The sequence below is a fragment of the Dendrobates tinctorius genome, unplaced genomic scaffold, assembly GCF_039654945.1.
Source record: "Dendrobates tinctorius isolate UK_male_01 unplaced genomic scaffold, ASM3965494v1 ptg000005l, whole genome shotgun sequence".
NCBI lineage: Eukaryota > Metazoa > Chordata > Amphibia > Anura > Dendrobatidae > Dendrobates > Dendrobates tinctorius.
This window is the reverse complement of record NW_027361673.1, coordinates 22,206,798-22,230,147: the sequence shown is the minus strand read 5'-3', so window position 1 is coordinate 22,230,147 and position 23,350 is coordinate 22,206,798. Positions and strand designations below refer to the sequence as shown.

The 23,350-nt window shown below is 41.9% G+C and overlaps 1 long non-coding RNA gene across 1 annotated transcript; it reads right to left on the bottom strand.

The window, feature by feature from the left end:
• Positions 1–22,486: 22,486 nt before the first annotated feature.
• Positions 22,487–23,112, bottom strand: LOC141083543 (uncharacterized). Its single transcript, XR_012230741.1, has 3 exons — positions 22,941–23,112; positions 22,687–22,759; positions 22,487–22,570 (listed from the first exon to the last, which is right to left on the bottom strand). It is a non-coding gene; the product is annotated as an uncharacterized lncRNA (long non-coding RNA).
• Between the last annotated feature and the right edge of the window lie 238 nt (positions 23,113–23,350).

Sequence of the window (23,350 nt, the reverse complement as noted above, 5' to 3'; positions counted from 1 at the left end):
TACATCAAGCACCGTCCATTACTCGCTGAGTAACAAGCACATCCGAGCACCGTTACACTTGAGTGATAATTATCACTGAGCATTTTCACTCATCCCTAGTAATAATCTTTTTTTAAAAGTGAAATCTGGGATAAGGGGATTGTTCTCCTGATTGAGTTGTGTATGTTACAAATCCAGTAAATGCACATAGATTATTCAGCTGCTGCAGTCACATCTGGAATAGATTTTTTTCTATATGTAGATTGAGGAAAATCAGAAGATAGACGTTCTGGTTGACTGTGCTGCTATGAAAAAGACGTTGATCTACGTGTGCAACTTTTATTATTACGTTTCAGGTTGTTACTGAACCCTTTATCAAAACTGAACTGCATATGAAGATCAATACAACAATGGATGATATAAATAAAAAGAAAGGGATCAATATTCAAAGAAGTGTCCATCTGGGGTGATTAAGGTGTGGCTTGTAAAAAAAGCCAATAATATGAAATAAAATAACACAATAGACTTGAAAACGTATAGTCATTACTGACGTGCTTAAGACATCACAAAAACACAATACCTTCAAAATGAATAAAAACCAGAAAAAAAACATACGGTATAATAAATGCTAAATTTCTAATTGCCTTTAGGGATAAAATAAAAAATCACTCCTCCAGTCACAGAGTTCTGCTACTTCTTTATTTAATGGAGTCAGTTTAAGGCTATGTGCCCACGTAGCGTTTTAAAACGCTCACTAAAAACCGGACTCCTTCCCAGAAATCGCGCGTTTTTTTCACCACGATTTTACCGAGATTATGATCGCGATTTTGCCGCGATTTTCGCGTGCGATATTCAAGCACTTTCCAAGCGATTTGAAACATCGCTTGGAAAGTGATTGACAGGTTGGTCACACTCGTCAAACATAGTGTTTGACAAGTGTGACCGGATTTTTACTATTGAGGCTGCCTATGCGGCATCAATAGTAAAAGATAGAATGTTAAAATGCTAAAAAAAATAAAAAATTCGTGGTATATTTACCTTCCGGCATCCAGCGCTGCATTCCCGGGCCACAGCGTTCCCAGTAATGCCTTGCGAGACCTGTGATGACGTAGTCTCGCGTTGCTATAGCGATCTCGCGAGACCGCTAGAGTCACGCGAGACTACATCATTACAGGGCCTTGCCGCAAGGCATTACTGGGAACGCTAGGCCGGGAATGCAGCGCGGGACATCGGAAGGTAAATATACCCCGATTTTTTATTCTTTTTTTTACAGGGGTATGGTGCCCAGGGCCTGGAGGACAGTCTCCTCTCCTCCACACCGTGGGTACCAACCGCACATGAGACGCTTAACTTCCCGCATGGTGGGCATAGCCACATGCAGGAAGTAAGCGATTCTCATGCATTCCTATGGGTGCGGAATCGCGGCAATTCTTTGCGATTCCGCACAAAAGAATGAGCATGCTGCGATTTTTTCCGCGATGCGATTCCGCCGCGGAAAAAAGCGCAGCATTAGCACAGCATGTGCGGAATGCCATAGGAATGCATGGGGGGCGTTCTGTACACGATTTTTAAACGTTTTCGCTGCGTTTTCGCGCCGAAAATCGCGGCAAAAACGCTTAAAAATCGCTACGTGGGCACACAGCCTAAAGGAGTTTTCATTATAAAGACTCCATTAAACCACACAGCTAATGGAAGGATTGTATTTTATGCTTATGTTTTGATAGCAATCGTGCATGTGGATGTATTAGTTATCAAAAAATAGGGAGATGTTTATTAGGTAAATATGATGGATGTGGAATTGGTATTAAAGCATAATGGCTGGCAGTGCTCTGTGAAAAAACACTGTGTCCACTCACTGAGGCAGCAGAGGAGGAATATTTGGAAGTGCTGTATGGCTATGAAACCACAGATAATTATCTATTATCATCCATGTCCTTGTGGTCTGGGCTGAAATTAGTACAGGCTTATTATAATTATCAGGCTTATAACAAGCGCGATATATAATGCATTATATGGTGCAAACTTCTACTATAGAAAAGGAAGTGTAATGCTCCCCTCTAGGAGAAAATTTAAACATAATTTATAATGGTATGTATATGAATGTTATTTCTGTAAATCTATCCATGGTTAAACTAGCAGTTGTTTGATGATAAAAAAATTATATATAATTTTTCGTTTAACTAGACATATAGATCTAAAAACTAACAATATAAAACAATAAAATACAATATGATATAAAGACATAAAAACATGAAATGTATATTCATTGAGCATATGACTTTTAAAAGCATGGTTTGAGATAAAATACAGTCTGTCTCTGCTTAATTTTGTTAATATTCTGGTAATGGTAGTGAATGCAACCTCTAATATTCTGGAAGTAAGATATGGATTTATTTTCTTACAAACGTGGTGGTATTTAAATGGTAATAACTGTTTAATTAACGACGTAATTTTACATGCTGCCTGACTAGCCATATTGTTACGTTTTTAATATAAACAATGAATAAGCCCCGAGGTGCAGTTGTTCAAAATGGTATTCTATTCTTGTGAAAATGTAGGTTATAAGTTGTACTTGAAGGACTTGTGTCTTCTTTCAACCTTAAAACTATAAAACTATTAAAACAACAGAGGAGCACAAATGTGCAGAACACTGATTCAAACTGAAGGTGTCACTGACAGAGGTAATATTTTTTATTTATTTTACTCATTTATATAGCGCCATTAATTCCACAGTGCTTTACAGACATTATTGGCACTGTCCCCGATGGGGCTCACAATCTAAATATCATTCTACTTTGACTGAGATGAGTGATGTGTTATAAATTCCATAATGACCTCCATTTCTTCTCACTATTGTGCTTCTTGGAGACAAAGGTGGCCAACTGTGACCTGCATTTGAAAATACAACTGCCCGAACAACTGATAACAGTAGTATTGGTGGTGCCTTTTCACACATTGTTAGCTGTGGTATGTTTTTTTTTTTCTTGGTTTACGCTATACTATCCATTGCAATTGCCTCTTAATCTTTTACCATACATTTTGGTAAAACACAATAATTAAGTTTTGACAATCTTTTTCAACTCAAAAATTTGAAATCCTTTCCGAAAAGTACTGAACAATAAATGGAAATCCTGTAAATATTGTAAATCTTGTAATTGCTAAGAAAATACATGTATAACACTTACTGTTGGAACAAGAGAGACATACACAGAGAAACAGAGATATTCTAATTTTGGAAAATTCATCTGTAGCACACTTAGTTGTTATAGAGGTGAAAAATGATCTAATTTCATTATGATCTCTATAATATACTTACTCTGTAAATATAGAGATTGAATCTATTCAAGATGCCAGAATTGCACCCAACTGTGCATGAGAGGTATTGTCTTCCACTATAAAACACAGTACAGTGGTCAGCCAGGATTTGTGCATCTGGCATGCCTGTAAAGAGGCTGTGGCAGTGACAACATAGTAGGAAGTTAAGCTGGGGCATGCTAGGAGATGCATGAAAGTTTAAGTTTAAGGCCAGAAATGGCAGACTCAGCAGGAGCAGATTCTAGTACTGTATGAAACACAGTGGGCAGCTAGGAGGTGTGTAGGTTATGTAGATGTGTAGTGACTGTGGCAGAAACTAAAGAGTTAGGACAGTGCAGGCAAGGAGGTGCTTGGCATTATGGGGACAGCAACAATAGCCCCCTGGCAGCAGCAGTCTACAATACCAAGCATGTCTTTGATCTAAACCCAATGAAACACCTATAGGGAGTTTTAAAGAGATGTTGAGCATCACTCTCCAACCAGCATTATGACTCTAAAAGAGGTCTTTTTTTGAAGAATGGAAAAAGATAAATGTTGAAATATGTCGCCCATTTGTTCATCCCATGCCTACCAGACTTAGCTGTCCTTAAAATTCATGGGGCTCGTACAAAATACTAGTTGTACTTTTTTTTTTATGGGATGTATTCTTTATTGCATTAACTATCTCAAGTAAAACTGTAGATTTTTTTTTAATGAAAATTATATATTAACCTTATTTCATGTTATGGACTAAAAAATGAAACTCAGTCTTGTCAAAATTTGTGAAATTGTTCTTGTGTTCAGTGAGATATTGATTAAAAATCTTATTTGTAAAGGGGTATACTCACTTACGCTTAGTAGTGGGTATATTTATAGATAGATTATAGATTGATAGATAGATATGTATTGTGTGTTAACTATTAGTTTTCACTCTGCTCACTTTATTAATCATCTTTTTATATACAGTATAAACATGACATCACATACTATTCTTGCAAATATTTTACTTTTCTTTATTCATGTTCAATTTTTCAATACATTCAAATATTATTCAAGTACCGTATATACTCGAATATAAGCCGAGATTTTCAGCCCATTTTTTTGGGCTGAAAGTCCTCCTCTCGGCTTATATTCGAGTCATATACACCGGGGGGTCGGAGGTGTCAGGTCATACTTACCCGTCCTGACGCTTTCTCTTGAGCCCCCAGCTTCTCCGCGCTCTCTCTTCCTGCCTTCAGCGGTCACGTGGTACGGCTCATTAAAACTCATGAATATGCGCATATTCATAAGTTTTAATGAGTGGTATTACATGACCGCTGAACGCAGGAAGAGAGAGCGCGGAGAAGCTGGGGGCTCAAGAGACATCGTCAGGACGGGTAAGTATAGCGATACTCACCTGTCCTGCGTCCATGGTTGCTTGCTGCTGTCTGTCATCGGTCAGTGACTTCAGACAGCAGAGGGCGCGGTGACGTGATTAGTGCGCGCCACGCCCTGCAGTCTGAACGTCACTGACCGATGACGTGGCAGATAGCAGTGAGCAGCCATGGACGCAGAACAGGTGAATATCTGACACCCAGCGACGGAGATGTGAGTATGTCATTTTTTTATTTTTGCATGCAGCAGCAGCGGCAGCACATGGGGGAATAATCTAAGGAGCTTCTTATGGGGACAGCATATGGGGGAATAATCTTAGGAGCTTCTTATGGGGTCAGCATATGGGGGAATAATATAAGGAGCTTCTTATGGGGTCAGCATATGGGGAATAATCTAAGGAGCTTCTTATGGGGTCAGCATATGGGGAATAATCTAAGGAGCTTCTTATGGGGTCAGCATATGGGGGAATAATCTAAGAAGCTTCTTATGGGGTCAGCATATGGGGGAATAATCTAAGGAGCTTCTTATGGGGTCAGCATATGGGGGAATAATCTAAGGAGCTTCTTATGGGGTCAGCATATGGGGGAATAATCTAAGGAGCTTCTTATGGGGTCAGTATATGGGGGAATAATCTATGGAGCTTCTTATGGGGGCAGTTTATGGGGGAACAATCTATGGAGCTTCTTATGGGGGCAGCATATGGGGGAATAATATATGGAGCTTCTTATGGGGGCAGCATATGGGGGAATAATCTATGGAGCTACTTCTGGGGACACCATATGGGGAATAATCTATGGAGCATTTCCCACCCTAGGCTTATACTCGAGTCAATCATTTTTCCCAGTTTTTTGTGGCAAAATTAGGGGGGTTGGCTTATACTCGGGTCGGCTTATACTCGAGTATATACGGTAATTGTTTTTAAAAAAATTATCATCATTATTTTTTTCATTCATGTAATAAACAAGCTTCTCTTACATGAACTTTTAAATATATACACTTGTTGACAAAATTGTTGGCCGCCTTTATTAAAGCAAGAAAAACCCACAGTTTTCACTGAAATAACTGAATATCAACTAATGAAAATCAGATATTGCTTTTGAATTGTGGTTCAAAAAGAAAAAAACGAAGAAAATTGCCTGGACAAAAACTATGGTACCCCTCGAAAATAACTTGACCGAATGAACATTTTAAATTAAAGTGTGTCCTGTAATTAGGTGTCTATAAACATGTGATCAGGCACTCTGCCTACATAAGGGGTGAAAAATAGTCAACTGTCCTGTTTGTTTTCATGGTATGTACCACATTGAACATGGACCAAAGAAAATTCAGGAGAGAGTTGTCTTTGTAGGTTAGAAATAAAATTATAAACAATCATTAAAGCCTTTAAAAGTAAAAACTATAAGTCAATGTCCAAACAGTTACATAATGTATTGTTGCACAAATTATTCAGAAGTTCAATGGGACTGTAGCCAACATATCTGGGCGTGGTCACAAATGGAAAATTGATAACAAATTAAAGAGACAAATAATACAAATTGTAACCAAGGAGATCAGAACAATTTTCAAAGAGATTAGAGGTCAACTCCAAGGTCAAAGCATATCAGTATCAAGTATCACCATATATCTTGTCAAAGTAGACTTCATGGAAGACAACTGAGGAGGAAACCACTGTTGAAAGCAAATCTTAAAATAGAGAGACTGGAATTTGTCAAACCACATATTGACAAGTCACAAAGAATGTTTTTTTGGATAAATGGCACAAAAGTGGAGCTTTTTAGAAAGTCACATCAGTTCTATGCTTAGACAAAAAATAGCTAAATAGCATAAATAGTACACATAGTTATAATACTGTTATTAGTTGAACTCACCAGTTTATATCTTGAATATTGTGAAAAAGATCCAGTAAGAATGAACTTTTTTTTCCAAGAAAAAGCCATATAAACACAAATTAAATAAAGATTAGTGATGAACGAGCATGCGCACTACTACTCGGTACTCGCTCAAGCATCTCACTGCTCGAGATTCTCGGAGCTCGACGAGTATTTCCGGGGTTGCTCGGCAGTAGCTCGGGTCCCCGCCCTGGCTCTTTATGGAGCCATTGAACATGCAGGGATTGTCTGCCACACACTGTAATGCTGAAGCCATGTTGGTTGTGGCATTACAGTGATTGTCTGGCCGCTCATCGTCATCAGGTCTATATCAGATCTGGTACCGCCATGATCATCACAGTTTATTTCGGAAGCAGGTAGTGTAGGGAGAGGTGCTGCTGAGTTACGGAGAGATTTTCTTGTTTCTTAGTTAGTGTAGGTATAGCACAATATATTATAAACATGTCCATCTCAACTAACAGTCCTTCTGAGGACTAATCCAGATGCACAGACATCAGTGCTAGGCAGGCAGGCAGTGTATGTGGAAGACTGCAGTGCATATAGCAAAAGGGTCCATTCCAGTTCTGAATGCTGCTGCCTTTACAGAAATTTCTAGACATAGCCCCACATATGAGGGGCCAGGAATAGTTTTTTTGGATCTTAATCCTGATTATTTGCTTAAAAAGCAATCCAGAGAACACCGTTTTTCTACTCCATTTGCTTGTTGGCACTGCAGAATACAGCCAGATCCTTTCCATATTACAGTGCTAAAAATCCATCAATTTAAAACTGTGGTTAGTCCGTTACATGGATCAACATATAAGTGCATTCAAAATTCTGCCATTTCTGGCCTACATTTTAAATTTTGCAGTGGGTTAGCAAAGTTATTGACACCAGTTTGCTGTTAAAAGTCGTTACCTACAGGCCAGCTATTTAAAATTGCGGTTTCTCTGTCACACGGATCACATGTAAGTGCGCTCAAAATTCTGCCATTTCTGGCCTCCATTTAAATTTTGTTGCAGCGTGTTAGTGAAGTTATTCACACCAGTTTGCTGTTAAAAATAGCTACCTACAGGCCAGCTATGTAAAACTGTGGTTTTCTATCACACGGATCACATATAAGTTTGCTCCAATGTCAGACATTTGTGGTGAACGTGGAAATTACTGTCCTCCATTTAAAATGGGCAAGGCACATGGCAAGGGATGGAGAACTGGACGTGATGGTGATGGTGCATGCAGAGGCCGAGGTAGAGGGCCAGCTCAAATCATGACACAACAAACAAATCACATCTTCTCGCCCGACCTTCCTGTCTGAATTACTAGGGGACCGTGGCACACCACTACTGAACCCAGAGCAGTGTGAAAAGGTTGTTGGTTGGATAGCGGAAAATGTTTCCAGTCACTTTGCCACCAACACCACAACCTTGTCTTCCACACGCTCAAGTCTCAGTAGCCTTGAGTCTGGACTGCATATTCATCACCCTGATCCTCCTTCCTCCCAAAATACAGAGCGCCCGTAGATAACTGATCCCACACCTGCACACTCTTAAGAGCTGTTCACTTTTCCATTTATAGATTCGGGCATCTTGCCCAGTCCACTTTGAAGCGAGGCAAGAGCCGATTGCATTTAGCGATGTCCAAATATTTGAGCAGCCAAGGCGACGGTGGGAAAGTGTCACAAGAGGTGGACGATGATGAGACACAATTGCCAGAAAGTCAGGAGGAGGATCAGGGTACGGAAGTGGAAGATGAGGTGGTGGATGATAAAGTAACTGACCCAACCTGGCAGGAGGACATGCAGAGCGAGGACAGCAGCACATAGAGGGAGTGAGGTGTAGCACCCCAACAGGCAGTAAGAAGCAGTGTTGTGGCCACAGACAGAAGGTGTGCAACCATTTCCCGTAACGCCAACATGACGGAAGTTGCCAGTCCAAATGTTAGGTCTTCCCGAGTCTGGTTGTTTTTTAAAGACTACCGATAATCCCAAAAAGGCCATTTGCACCACCTGCCAGGCAAGCATCAGCAGGGGATGCAAAACTACAAGCCTGACCATGACCATAACCAGCACTATCAGGCACATGGCAGCAAAGCACCCAACTTTGTGGGCTGAACCCCAGGGTCCAGGAACAGTGTCTGTGGGTGCCACCACTGCTTCTTCTGCTGTTGTGTGTGCAAGCCAATGCCCCACAGGCTACACTACTAAATTCACACATTTTGTGCTCGAAATGTTGCTTTTTAGGCTCATGGAGAAAGAAGCTTTCCGCAACCTGATGGCTGCAGCCTTCCCTCTGTACTCGGTCCCCAGCTGCCACTATTTCTCCTGGTGTGCTGTCCCCACATTACACAAGCACGTGTCCTACAACATTAGCCGTGCCCTCAACAATGCAGTTACTGGGAAGGTCCAAATAACCATGGACACATGGGAAAGTGCTTGTGGGTAGGGATGGTACATCTCGCTGATCACACACTGAGTTAACATAGTTGAAGCCGGGACCCAGTAAGACCTTGGGATGGAACATATCCTCCCAACGCTGAGGATTGCAGGCCCTGGGTCAATCAGGGTTGCCCCACAGTCTACAGCTCCTGCTCCTCCTCTTCCTCCTCTTCAACCTCCATCTCCAAAATGACTACATTAGTCACAAGCTGGAAGCACTGCAGCACTGCCTTAGCCATTTGGCAACAGGCTGTGCTGCAGCTAATATGCTTAGGTGACAAATCACACAATGCTGAAGAGTTGTGGACAGCCCTGAAATAGCAGGCAGATCTGTGGCTGACACCGTTGAACCTACAGCCAGGTATGGTCATGTGTGACAGTGGCCTGAACCTGGTGGCAGCTCTGAGGTGAGGCGAGCTCACACACACACCATGTCTGGCCCATGTGCTTAACCTCGTTGTTCAGAGGCTTCTCAAATCCTACCTGGAACTGCTGTATCTGCTTGTAAAAGTATGCCGCCTGTGTCCATTTTAGAAAGACACCTCTTGCTTCCACCGCCCTTGCTGTGATTCAGCAGCATTTGCAGCTTACGGCTCATCGACTGGTCTGTGATGTCCCCACGCATTGGAACTCTACACTGCATATGTTGGGAAGGATTTGTGAGCAGAAGAGGACAGTTGTTGACTACCAGCATCAACAAGGCTGTTGATATTCAATTCAGACTCCACACATAAGACCTCAGGAGTGGACAAGAATGTCAGACACATGTACCATGTGCCAAAACTTTGAGTGTTGTGAATGGCTCACCGAGGAGGATGGCAGGAACAGGCTAAGCCACCTGAAGACCAGAGAGGTTGGTAACTAAGAGGATTGCAGACCCCGGATCCTATCCATACAGCTAATAGTAGCTGTGGAGCATTCCTACGATGCCCTATGCTTCGTCACAGCCGGATGACTAACTAAGCCTAAAGACAGAAAGATGAAATCTAAACTGCTCCAGAGCAGATCCCCAAAGGTATAGACAGCCCCCAAACATATATTGTCAGTGAGACAAGATGAGACACAAACACAGGCAGAGAACAGACTGAGCAAACGGTTAGGCCTAAGCTGTCTAGACAGGACAGGACAGAAAAGATACTGTCTGCAATCATGCACAAAACCCTGAAAAAGTCCAACACTTCTGATATACAAAAAACCTGATGTCACACGACCACTAGATCAGCACTCTGGTATAAACTGGCAGCAAAGTAAAAAGATACAAACATAACAGGGGACTGAACAAGCTGCAACATATGAAGCAGGGCCCAGCGCTGCCCCCAGCAGGGAGCACGCCGAACCCTAGCAGCAGAACAGAAAGCAAAAAAAGACACAACCAGATTAGATACAAAGGATTAGCAAAAGAATCACTTAGTTGAACCATGCAGATCAGGCAGGGGACAAAAGAACTCCAAATGCACACAGAGGAAATCACCAGCAACCTCTGAGAGCAACCAACTCAATTATATGCTCCCAGCCAGTAATCCCAGGTTCCCAATTATAGTCATCAGGTGGTGAACTTGCATCCACCTGGCCAGCTCCACTACTCTCAGTAACCACCAGAGGGAGCAGAGGGAGCTTTGGCTCAGAACTTCGAGCAAGGGAATTCACAACAGTACCCCCACTTGAGGAGGGGTCACCAAACCCTCATCCACGCCACCAGGCTGATCAGGATGGGCCCGGTGAAAGGCACAAATCAATCTATTGGCATGGATGTCAGAAGCAGAGACCCAAGAATTATCTCCCTGGCCATAACCCTTCCACTTGACCAAGTACTGAAGCCTCCGTCTAGCCAGACGAGAATCCAATATCTTCTCTACCTCATACTCCAAATTAACCTTAACCAGTACAGGGTCAGGGGGTGCTGCCATGCGAACGACTGGCTCCACAAACCTTTTCAACAAAGATTTATGAAAGACGTTATGAATCTTAAACGTAACTGAAAGAGCCAAATGAAATGAAACGGGGTTAAGGATTTCCAAAATCTTATAAGGTCCAATAAACCTTGGCTTGAATTTTGGAGATGCAACCTTCATGGGAATATTTTTTGAGGACAACCAAACCATATCACCCACTTTAAACCAGGGACCAATGGTCCTATGCCGGTTGGAAAACCGCTGGGCCTTTTTTCTGAGAGAGGGACAAATTATCCAGTGCTTGGTCCCAAATCTGCTACATTCTCTCTACCACAGAATCCACACCTGGGTGGGCAGAAGCTTCTACCTGCCCCGAAGAAAATGGAGGATGAAACCCAAAGTTACAAAAGAAAGGAGACATCAAAATGGCAGAACTAGGCCTATTGTTTTTGCGTGAAGTCGGCCAAGGGCAAAAATGAGACCCAATCATCCTGATCAGCAGATATGAAACATCTCAAATAGGCAAATAGGACTCCAATGTCTGGTTTGTTCTCTCAGTCTACCCATTGGTCTGAGGATAAAGTGCAGAGGAGAAAGACAATTGAATTCCCAGTTTGGAACAAAAAGCCCTCCAATATCTGGAAACAAACTAGACCCCTCTGTACGACACAATGTTCTCAGGAATCCCGTGCAAACGAACCACTTGTTGTAAAAACAAGGGCACCAACTCAGAAGAAGATGGCAACTTTGGGAGTGGTAGAAGATGGACCATCTTAGAAAATCTATCACAGATCACCCAAATGACAGTCATTCTCTGAGAGACAGGGAGATCAGAGATAAAATCCATGGAGATATGGGTCCATGGCCTCTTGGGCATCGGCAGGGGCATCAACAAACCACTAGCACGAGAACAGGGCTTTGAATGAGAACAAGTCCCACAGGACTGCACAAAATTCCTGACATCACGAGATAAAGCAGGCCACCCAAAAAAACAACTCACAAATCTGTGGTACAAAAGATACATGGATAACCAGCCAACGCGGAGCAATGAATTTCAGACATTACTCTTTTCCTCCACTGGTCAGGGACATACAATTTTCCCATAGGGCATCATTCAGGTTTTTCCTCCTGAAATTCCTCCAGGGCACGTCTCAAATCAGGAGAGATGGCGGAAAGAACTACACCCTCATTTAGAATGGTAGTAGGCTCGGTCACGTCAAGAGAAAGTGCAAAGAAATTCCTAGAAAGGGCATCCACCTTAGCATTCTTAATGCCCAGAAGAAAAGAGACTACCAAATTAAGATGAGTGAAAAACAAGGCCCACCTAGCCTGTCTAGGATTCAAGCGCTTGGCTGATTCAAGATAAAACAAATTCTTGTGATCGGTGAGGACCACAACTTGATGTCTAGCTCTCTCCAACCAATGTCTCCAGTCTTCAAATGACCACTTCATGGCCAATAATTCCCGATTCCCCACATCATAGTTACGTTCAGATGGAGAAAATGTCCGAGAAAAGAAGGCACAGGGATTCATCTTAGAGGTTACTGGATCTCTTTGAGACAAAACGGCTCCAACACCAATCTCAGAAGCATTTATTTCCACTTGAAATGGGAGTGAAACATCAGGTTGCCGTAGAACCGGAGCAGCGGTGAATCTCTGCTTAAGCTCCTGAAATGCCACGACTGCCTCTGGAGACCAATTCATCACATCAGCACCCTTTTTGGTCAAATCCATCAGAGGTTTAACAATTCCAGAAAAATTACTTATAAATTTACGGTAGAAATTAACAAATTCCAAAAACTTCTGAAGAGCCTTCAGAGAAGTGGGCTGAACTAAATCATAAATGACTTGTACTTTGGCCGGGTCCATTTCAGTAGCAGACGGGGACAAAATGAATCCCTAAAATGAAATCCTCTGTACACGAAAAAGACATTTCGTTCCCTTAACATACAGAGTATTTTCCTTCAAAATCCGGAACACAGTCCGGACATGTTCCACATGAGAATCCCAATCACTGGAAAAAATCAAAATATCATCCAGATAAATGATAAAAAACTTATCCACAAGGTCCCGGAAAATATCGTTCATAAAGATTGGAAGACAGAAGGGGCATTAGTGAGCCCAAAAGGCATCACCAGGTACTCAAAATGTCCCTCCGGAGTATTAAACACCGTCTTCCATTCATCCCCGTGCTTGATGCGAATAAGATTATATGCCCCCCTGAGGTCAAGTTTGGTAAATCAACAAGCACTTTTAACTCTGGAAAATAAATCAGAAATCAGGGGTATTGGGTACTGATATTTAACAGTGATTTTGTTAAGGGAACGGTAGTCAATACATGGCCTTAATGAACCATCTTTTTTGGCCACAAAAAAAAACAGCACCCAAAGGTGAAGAGGATGGTCTGATATAACCCTTCTCCAATGATTCCTTGATATAAGATCGCATAGCATCATGTTCAGGTACAGATAAATTGGAAAGCCAACCCTTGGAAAATTTACAGCCGGGCATTAACTCAATTGCGCAGTCATAACTCCTATGAGGAGGCAAAGACACGGACTTACTCTCTCTAAACACATCAGAAAAATCAGCCAAATAGTCAGGAACGTCTTGAGACTGGGGAGAGGTGGAGAAAACAGGAGTGTCACCAAGAGCACACTGACAACCCCAACTCACCACAGACAGAGATTTCCAATCTAAAATAGGATTATGGGTTTGTAACCAAGGAAAATCCAGTACAATAGTATCATGTAAATTGTGCAACACCAAAAATTTACAATTCTCTTGATGGTCCGGGGCGACTCGCATTACCACCTGGGTCCAAAACTGGGGTTTATTCTCCGCCAAAGAGGTAGCATCAATCACCCTCAAGGGAATAGGGGTTCTCAGGGGCACCATGGGGAAACCACAACGCTTGGCAAAGTCAAGATCCATCAGATTCAAAGCTGCTCCTGAATCAACAAAGGCCTTAGCAGAAAAAGTAGACAAGGAGCAGATCAAAGTAACTGCCAACAGGAACTTAGGCTGTACACTGTCCACCGCAAATGTGTGAGCAAAACGTTTTTCTCATTTAGGGCAGACAGAAATAACATGAGAGGTGTCCCTACAAAAAAGCATAACTTATTATGCCTTCTGAACTCTTGACCTTGCGCCCTACACAAAACCCTATCACATTGCATTGGCTCAGAAGTTTGTTCAAAAGGCAGCACCGCCTCTCGCGTACCTTTACATTCACGTAAACATCAATCAATTTGAATGGCTAATGACATGGAGTCGTTAAGACCAGAGGGAACAGGAATTCCCACCATAACATCTTTTACAGTTTTTGCCAGACCTTTCCGAAAGAGAGCTGCTAGGGCATCATCATTCCATTTAGTAAGGACCTCCCACTTTCAGAACTTCTGGCAATATAACTCCGCAGCATCCTGACCCTGGTTCAATGCCAATAAGATTTTCTCAGCTTGATCAATAGCATTAGGTTCATCATACAATAACCCCAGGGCCTGAAAGGTTCATCATACAACAACCCCAGGGCCTGAAAAACGCATCCACATTAGCCAGAATAGGATCTCCAGGTGTCAGAGAAAAAGCCCATTCCTCGGGATCGCCGCCCAGCAGGAAGTTGACAATTTTAACCTGCTGCACCGAGCTCCCCGATGAATTAGGCTTCAAAGCAAGAAATAGTTTACAGTTATTCTTGAAATTCAAAAATTTTGACCGATCCCCAGAAAACACATCAGGAGTAGGGATCTTTGGTTCTACAGCAGATGATTGAACGAGATAGGCAGAAATTCCCCGCACTTCAGCAGCGAGCTGCTCAACACAATCGGACAATTGCTTAGTCTCCATTAAAGAAAAAGTCCTCCTACTGCCCCAGAGAAAAAGAGGAAAAAATATATAAAAAAATTCTGTCACTTTTTTTTTTTTTTACAATTCTTTCCTTCTTTTCAGTACCCTAGAGTCTGCGGTTTGGCTGGTGATTCTGGTGTGAATGGGTCACCGAGGAGGATGGCAGGAACAGGCTAAGCCACCAGAAGACCAGAGAGGTTGGTAACTAAGCGGATTGCAGACCCCCGATCCTATCCACACAACTAGCAGTAGCCGTGGAGCGTTCCTGCGATGCCCTAGATGCTTCGTCACAGCCGGAAGACTAACTAAGCCTAAAGAAAGAAAGATGATATCTAAACTGCCCCGGAGCAGATCCCCAAAGGAATAGAAAGCCCCCAAACATATATTGTCGGTGAGACAAGATGAGACACAAACACAGGCAGAGAACAGACTGAGCAAACAATGGGGCCCAAGCTGTCTAGACAGGACAGAAAAGATACTGTCTGCAATCACACACAAAACCCTGAAAAAGTTCAACACTTCTGATCTGATATACAAAAAAACTGAGGTCACACGACCTCACCCCTGCTAGATCAGCACTCTGGTATAAACTGGCAGCAAAGCAAAAACATACTAGCATAATAGGGGACTGAACAAGCTGCAACATATGAAGCAGGGCCCAGCGCTGCCCCCATCAGTGAGGACACTGAACCCGAGCAGCAAAACAGAAAGCAAAAAAAAGACCCAACCAGATTAGATGCAAAGGATTAGCAAAAGAATCACTTAGCTGAACCATGCAGATCAGGCAGGGGACAAAAGAACTCCAAATGCATACAGAGGAAATCACCAACAACCTCCAAGAGTAGCCAGATCAATTATATGCTCCAAGCCAGTAATCCCAGGTTCCCAATTATTGCCGTCAGGTGGAGAACTTCCATCCACCTGGCCAGCTTCACTACTCTCAGTAACCACCAGAGGGAGCAGAGGGAACTTCGGCTCAGAACTTCGAGAAAGGGAATTCACAACATTTGAGGACTTCAACAAGATTTTGAGCAGCGATGACGCCATAATTAGCATCACCATCCCGCTTCTCTGTGTTCTGAAGCACTCTCTGCTCACAATCAAAGAGAATGCATTGCAGGCAGAGCACGATGAGATGGAGCAAGGAAATATACAGGGTGTTTACACACAGGCCAGCTTCATCTCATCCCAATGTGGATTGGGTAACAATGAGAAAGCAGAGGAAGAACAGGTGATAGTTTTATGTACTATAGATGGTACTACCTGCACAACTGTCATACCGTCTGTTCAGCATGGATGGCCTGAGGACAGGGAGGAGGAGAGCATGGTCAGTCATCCTCTTAGTGAGGACACAGAAGTCTTGCCTGTTAGCACGCTGAAATGTGGGCTGAGTTTATGTTACGTTTCCTTTCCCGTGACCCTCACATTCTCAAAATTTTGGGTGACAGTCATTATTGGTTGGTGTCATTTCTATACCCATGTTACAAGGAGAGCTTTCTATCTCTTATTCCTGAGGCAGACAGGTCTACTAAAATAGGACAGTACAAGAAGGCCCTTGTTGCGGAATTTAAAAAATTCCCATCTGAAAACATTGGCGGCAGAGGTCACAGTTCGCTGGTCAACCAAGAGTACAGGTAAGATAGACAAAACTCCTATCCACAAGAGGCAAGGTAACACTGTCAACATTCTGGAAGAGTTTTCTCAGACCCTCCCATCGTACAGGCCCTGAAGCGTGGGGTACTCTAACAAGGAGTGCAAAGTTTGCGAAGATGCTGAGGGAGTAACTTGCTGACTGTATCAATGTCCTCCATAATTCCTCTGTGCCTTATAATTATTGGGTCTCCAAGTTGGATACGTGGCTTGAACTGGCTCTTAACGTCTTGGAGGTCTTAGCCTGCCCTGCTGCTAGCATTTACTCAGAGCGGGTTTTTAGTGCCGCTGGTGGAATTATAACTGATAAGCACATCCGCCTGTCAACTGAAAATGATGACAGGTTGACTTTTATATAAATGAACAAGGGCTCATTAGGCCAGACGTCTCAATACCACCGAATGATAGCAGCGTAACATAAACTCAAATCCATTGTCTTTTTTTGGGAGGTCTTTTCCCATGCGCCTCTACATACCCAAACATGGGTATACGCTCCCTGATTTTGGCTATTTGCTGTTGTCCTTCTTCTCATTAGCCCAGGGGTAAATGTTTGTCAACACATATAATTATTGCATGGACATTACATGTATAGGAGACCCACTCCTTTCAAATGGGAACATTTTTTATGAGGCCCTCCTCCACGTCACTCCAAAGGGGCATTAGAGTGCCTCCAAATTTTGGGCAACCCTTGCATTCACTGCATAGGGAAACACTATGGGAGACCCACTTCCTAATAATGGGAAAACATTTTCATGAGGTCCTCCTCTTCGTCTCTTCAAAGGGGCATTGTAGTTCCTCCAAATTTTTTGCAGCCCTTGCATTCACTGCATAGGCAAACACTATGAGTCCCTCCTTCATAAATGAAAAAGGATGTGCCTGATGATGTGTCACACACCACATGGCCAGATAAGGTTGTAAAATGTTAAAATGACATGCATTTGTCTTGGTTGAAAGCAATGCTAAAGTTCAAAAACACATCAAAAACATTACGTGTGAACATAGCCCGAGGTGTTATGAATGAGTCACCGTAGGAGGCAAAAACAGAAATACTAGCCAAGTCCAGAAAACCAGAGAAGTTGGCAGCTATCGGACTGCAGACCCCCGAACCCAACAACAACAACCAGCAGTAGCCGTGGGGGGTTCCTACGGTGCCCCAGACCCCTCGATCACAGCCGGAGAACTACACAGCCCAAAGACAGAAAGGGAAATCTAAACTGCCCCAGAGCAGACCCCAAAGCAATAGGCAGCCCCCAACATATAATGACGGTGAAGCAAGATGAAAAAACACTCACACAGACAGAAAGATAGGCTGAGCAAACGACGGGGCCCAAGCCAACCAAATAGGACAGAACAGAAAAGCTGCTGTCTGCAATCCGCCAAAACCCTCTCAAAAACAAGAGCCAACAGACTGATAGGGAAAAAAGCCCTGAAGACGCTAGGCTTCAAAAAGACCACATCAGCACTCAGGTACTATCCAAAGACAGAGCAAAAAGGAATTCAGCTAACCCAGCAGGGAAAGGCAGAAATCCAGAAAAACAAGGCAAAACAAAACCAAAACACAAATGCAAAAAGTAGAGCAGAAAACTTAGCTTTTGAGGAGCAGGAATCAGACTGGTCTCCAAGAATCCCTCAGAGTAATCACCCGCAAGGCAGAAGGGCGTCGGCTGCCTTATATCCAGTCAGCAATCCCAGTCACCCAGTCATCATCATTCTGCTCAGGTGCTTTGTAATCAGCCTCACTACCTTCCTTCACCAGAGGAGGGAGTTCATCAGACCTCAATGGTGAAGGGGAAAATGAACTCACAACACCAAGGTGTGGAGGAGCATTTTAGTTGGTTATTTATTGTGCCTTATATACAAGTCATTGCTCTGGAAAGGATGTTCCTTAACATATTTCCCAGGAAAATCCATTTTGGTTTCATTTTTGTATGTTTTTATTGTGAGTCTATAAAAGTGGCTTAAAACTCTGACAACATTATTCACAGCATTGACCAGGGAGTAAGAAATGCTTCCAGGGGTCTTCCCCATGTTGTTCCCATGTCATTTGAGCACTGTTTCCATCGATTTCCCCAGTTTCTAGTCTCTCTGCAAACCGCCAGTGGGGCCACCTGAAAAATGCTCGAGTTTCCCATAGACTTACATAGGGCTTGTTGCTCATGTCGATCTTCTGAGCACTCCAACTTGCTCGACCCGAGCAACGAACACCCAAGCATTTTAGTGCTCGCCCATCACTAATAAAGATTTATTTGAGCAGTCCATAATGATCATAATGATCTAAAATACTTTTTTTAATTGCATTTGCTTTATTATATAAATTAAATGAATATTACTATTTTTCAAGAATTTAACAAATTATTTTTATGTACTTTTTCTCATAAACATTGGTGATGTTTGACTTTATCACCAGGGACTGGTTAACTTGGAAAAATAAATAATAATGAAACAAATAATATCAATTTAGAAGCACAGATGTTTTGTCATTATAATTCAGTTAACCCCGTTCCGACATCGGCTCAGCGCCTGAGCCTGCACCTTTGCGGGCACATGTCAGCTGATATATGCACCTGAAATGTGCTTACAACTGCCTCAGGTGGAATTGTGATCCACACGCAGCTGTTAACTAGTTAAATGTCACTGCCAATCTCTGACAGAGGCATTTAACTCGGGTGTCGGAAATCCTGCACATTGGTAACCTCGTCACGATTGTGGGACACAGATGGGTCGACATGACAACCAAAGGTCTCCAGCATACTGCTATGGTTGTAATAGCAGGAATGGTATGAGCACTGCCTGGTGGTCAGCGCTCATAGCAAGTGAGCATTTCTGCTACACACAGGCGATCTGATCATCACCTGTGGGTAGCAGAGCAGATCAAAGTACTGCAGCTTCTAGTCTTCCATGGAGACTGCTGAAATTAAGGAAAGAGAGCACACATAGGGCAATAAAAGTGATATTTTGGGTGACAATACACGGTTAGGGCACTCACCTTTACAAGTTGTGAAAAGTCACAACCCCTTGCAGAATGTGAAAGGAACCAGTGGTCACTGCAGACTCCTGTAGTTACCAATGTCACAAAGGAGGAAGAAAAAATGTGTTTTTCAATGTATCCGCGCTGACCACACAAGGACAGGATTATTCTTCAAAGCTTTATTGTGCCGACGCATTTTGTGGCAAATCTGCCACTTCCTCAGGGCCAATGGAGACAATGGAGACTGTTGAAGCATGTTAAAAATAAAAAAAGTTTTTAAAAATATTACAAAAATAAAAAGGATATAAAACTTCAAATCACCCCCCTTTTGCCCCATTCAAAATAAAACAATTAAAAAAAATCAAATATACACATATTTGGTATGGCCGAGTTCAGAATCTCCCAATTTAGCAATTAAAAAAAGACTTAACCAGATCACTAAACGATGTAATGAGAAAAAAACTCCAGAATTATGTTTTTTTTGCTCGCCGCAACATTGCATTAAAATGTAATAACGGGCAATCAAAAGATAGTTTCTGCACCAAAATGGTATCATTAAAAACATCAGCTCGGCACGCACGAAATAAGCCCCCACCCTACCCCAGATCATGAAAAATGGAGAAGCTATGTTTATTGGAAAATGCGGCAGTTTTTTTATTTTACAAACTTTGGATTTTTTTTTCACCACTTAAATAAAAAAGACTTGTTTGGTATCAATGAACTTCTAATAACCTGAAGAATCATAATTGTAGGTCAGTTTTAGCAGCATTTAGTGAACATGGTAAAAAAAATTGTGGAATTGCATTTTTTTCAATTTCACTGCACTTGGAATTTTTTTCCTGTTTTCCAGAACAAGAAATGTTAAAACCAATAGTGTTGTTCAAAAGTACAACCTGTCCTACAAAAAACAAGCCCTCACATGGCCATATTGTTCAAAAAAAATAAAAATTATGGCTCTGGGAATAAGGGGAGCAAAAAATGAGAATGCAAAAGCAAAAATTTCTCCGGTCATTAAAGAATGAAAGTGACATTTAATTGTGTAAATTAAATTTTCATTATTTATTTGCTTTTGCTTCTGTTGTTTGCGCCTTATTTTGACAAATATACTTGTAAATATTCACTCCTTCATTTCTACAGAAATTCATAAGATATTCTAATGCAAGTTAAAGTTCACAATGTATCAAGTGAAGAGAACATCACTGATGTTAATGACTTTGATGGGCAGTAAAAGTAATCTGCCCTATGGAATTATACCAGTTATACTAAAAAAGGATGTCTCATTAAAGGTAAAAGGTTCATACGTAAAGTGAAATTCCAGGCAATAGCTCTTCTAACCATCCACAACATTCACATTTATCCACATTAAATGATTTGGGTGCAATTCATCAGAACTGGTGCTTTATACACCAGCCTTGAAGAAAATTCGACTGGCGTATCATGAGACAATTTAATTTGGCGTTGCATGTCCCTCATTAAATTGGGAGCAACTTTCAAGGCTGCTATGCACCAGAATCAGAAACCCACTTCAGCTATGAGTTGAGAAAAATTTCTGTTATAATATACTCTACTCACTAGTATGCATTTTAATGGTTGAGATGAGTCTGACATTACATCCCCAAGTAAGCCCAGAGAACTTTAAGAATGAAAAAAAAAACACCAAAAGAAATTCTGTAAAAAAATTAATGTTTTTATCATGCCATACAACTTAAAAAACAATTTAATGCATTCTCAACTTAAAAAACAATTTGATGCATTCTCCTACGTCAATTTAATGTAGTTATTAACACTGTCTCATAACGACTTTGATTAATTGAACATATTTAGGAAGGGTCTAAGTGTTTTAAAATTTAATATTTCATGTTGTTACTGCTAAATTTTTAGAGATGGGATGTTCTTAAAGGTATTTATTCTGATATTTGGAGTCATGATTTTTTTTCTTTAATATGAAGGCATCGGAACTTACCTCATGGGATTGAACTCAAAGGACTTATGCTTTTTCAAGTTTAACAACTGTGAAACTATGTTACTAAATTTTTGGACACTGGTTTGCCATATTAATTGGACACAATATAACCACAATGTTAACCTACAAACCTATCAAGAACTGAAACTAATTGCTGCACTCTGCTTTCTATAATCATTTTAAGAACCTGTTGACTGAGATTGATAGAAAATCAAACGTAAACCCAGTCGATTAAACATAAACTGCAAAAATGAAAAGCTCATAAAAATGCATTGCAGAAGATAACTGGAAAATAGTGCAGCATGCTGACCTTTTTCCCATTTCAAAAATAATAAACATTATAGCAAAAAACAGGCTAGGAAAAACTATCTCCAATTTGAACTTGTCTTTGGGCTAGTGGGTAATCATCAGCTGCTCTCATGTCTCCCATGTACATGCACTATTAATTCCACAACGCTTTATTGAAGCATTATAATCACTGTCCCCAATGAGGCTCACAATCTAAAGCCCCCGTTACACATAGCGATATCGCTAGCAATATCGCTGTAACGTCACCGATTTTGTGACAGCAGCGATATTGCTAGCAATATCGCTATGTCTGATACTTACCTCCAACTGGCTCCCCCGCTGCTCATCGCTGGTCGCGCGAGAACGTCCTGGACCATTTCTCGTCGGGCTCTTCCTGCTGGGCTTCCTGTGGCGCCGATGAGCGACACGTGGACACGGGTGGGAGGACGCCAGGATTGCCGCATCTGACAGGTAAGTAGCAACCCCGACCGCTGCTATGTCGCTGGTGAGATCTGCCTGTGTGGCAGCTCACTAGCGACCACTTAGCGATGCACCAGCGATCCATATCGTTGTCGGGATCGATGGTGCATCGCTATCTGTAACGGTACCCTAAATCTTATAAAGAGAGCACGGCACTCAGGAATAGTTTGGTTGTTGGTGCTCAAGTCGGTATCCAACCCATCAATCAAAAATGACAAAAACCTTGGCACTCAATATGTGAAATATTCAGACACTACTATTTTGTGCATCCAGACAGAAAGGTTTAAACGTTTTCGGTCCAGCATAAGACCTTCATCAGAAAAATCTCGTTTACTGAAATATACATACAAAAAAAGAACAAAAACAAGGCGTTAATTGCTGTCCGCATCATCACAAAAATACATACTAACAAAAAACATGACAAAAATTTATGTTCCAACTTCATCAAAAATTCAAAGGAGAGAGAGATGGCTAGTAGAGGTACTATCCAAGGGTGCTTTGCTGAGTCAGGCGATGGTAACTCCAAAAGTGCTGTGCTGGTCGTTAAGGAAGAGGGATCCTATAAGTGAGTATTGTTGAGCATAGAAGGAACTACAACAGATAATAACTTGTAATAGTATGGTGCGCCCTTGTGCTTTGAAGGATACAGGTATAGCGATATCTCATACATGTGCAATCTAGTGCTTCCAAGATGGCTAGGAATAGAAGTCACACCAATACCTGAAATAAATAAATCCTTGCAATGGTAGCCAAAAGATGGACAAAGTAGAGAGTCTAAAAGCAAAATGGAGGTTCTAATTAAATGCAATAGATGTGACACAATGTATATGGCAGTCATATAGCAGCACAGAACCAACTATATGTGGTCATATAGACTGAAAAAAGGTCTAAGATGGAATACCTGGATGGCCAGTGGAAATGTTAAATGGCTGGCGTCTGGAAAGCGCATGTGGACTGAGCCGTCCAAAATTAGAACAGGCAGCTGCAAAATAAATGGCCTATCAACCAGTGAAATACAAGAGGGAGACAAGGAATAGGTTGAAGGAAGATAAATATACCTGTACAGCATAGGGCTTCAGAAAAGGGACCTCTAGGGTCACTAAAATAAGGAGTGAAGACAGCGCTGATAGCAGTGGGTATACAACCTCTAGAATTGAATTGCACTGTAAAAAGAAAGAAAAGTGTGAAGAGTTAAGTGACAGGAGTCCGGCATGCACCTCATCTCCTGCTCTATTTACCTGGTGAAGCCCTGGTCTGTGGTCTGGCTGCCCTGTGTGGAAGACGCTGTGAGGAGTGAGCACTTCTGGGTTT